Here is a 327-nt window from a genome sequence, read left to right as displayed (position 1 = left end):
TCTTCAGTAATTCAAACAATGGAGCAACAACTTCTTCTGACAAAACAGCGGCACGTTAAAAACCAATCAGCTGGCTGAATTTTCCTTCTTTACCTGAAAAACAAAGTACAGAACAAATAAAAATCAAATAATATGTTTTGGGGAAAAAAAACGATGTCAAGAGGTAATATATATTTAAGTAGGGTATAAACAACCGAATTTACATAATAAAATATTACTCTATTCCAGTGATTGTCAAATTTTGATCTGGGGAACCTTTCATGGGGCTCATGAGGGCAAAACTATTTTCAAAATAATGTTATTTGCCTGTTTTATTCTCAAGAGTAC

The sequence above is a fragment of the Propithecus coquereli genome, unplaced genomic scaffold (assembly GCF_000956105.1).
Source record: "Propithecus coquereli isolate 6110/MARCELLA unplaced genomic scaffold, Pcoq_1.0 Scaffold177, whole genome shotgun sequence".
NCBI lineage: Eukaryota > Metazoa > Chordata > Mammalia > Primates > Indriidae > Propithecus > Propithecus coquereli.
This window is presented reverse-complemented; position numbering follows the sequence as displayed.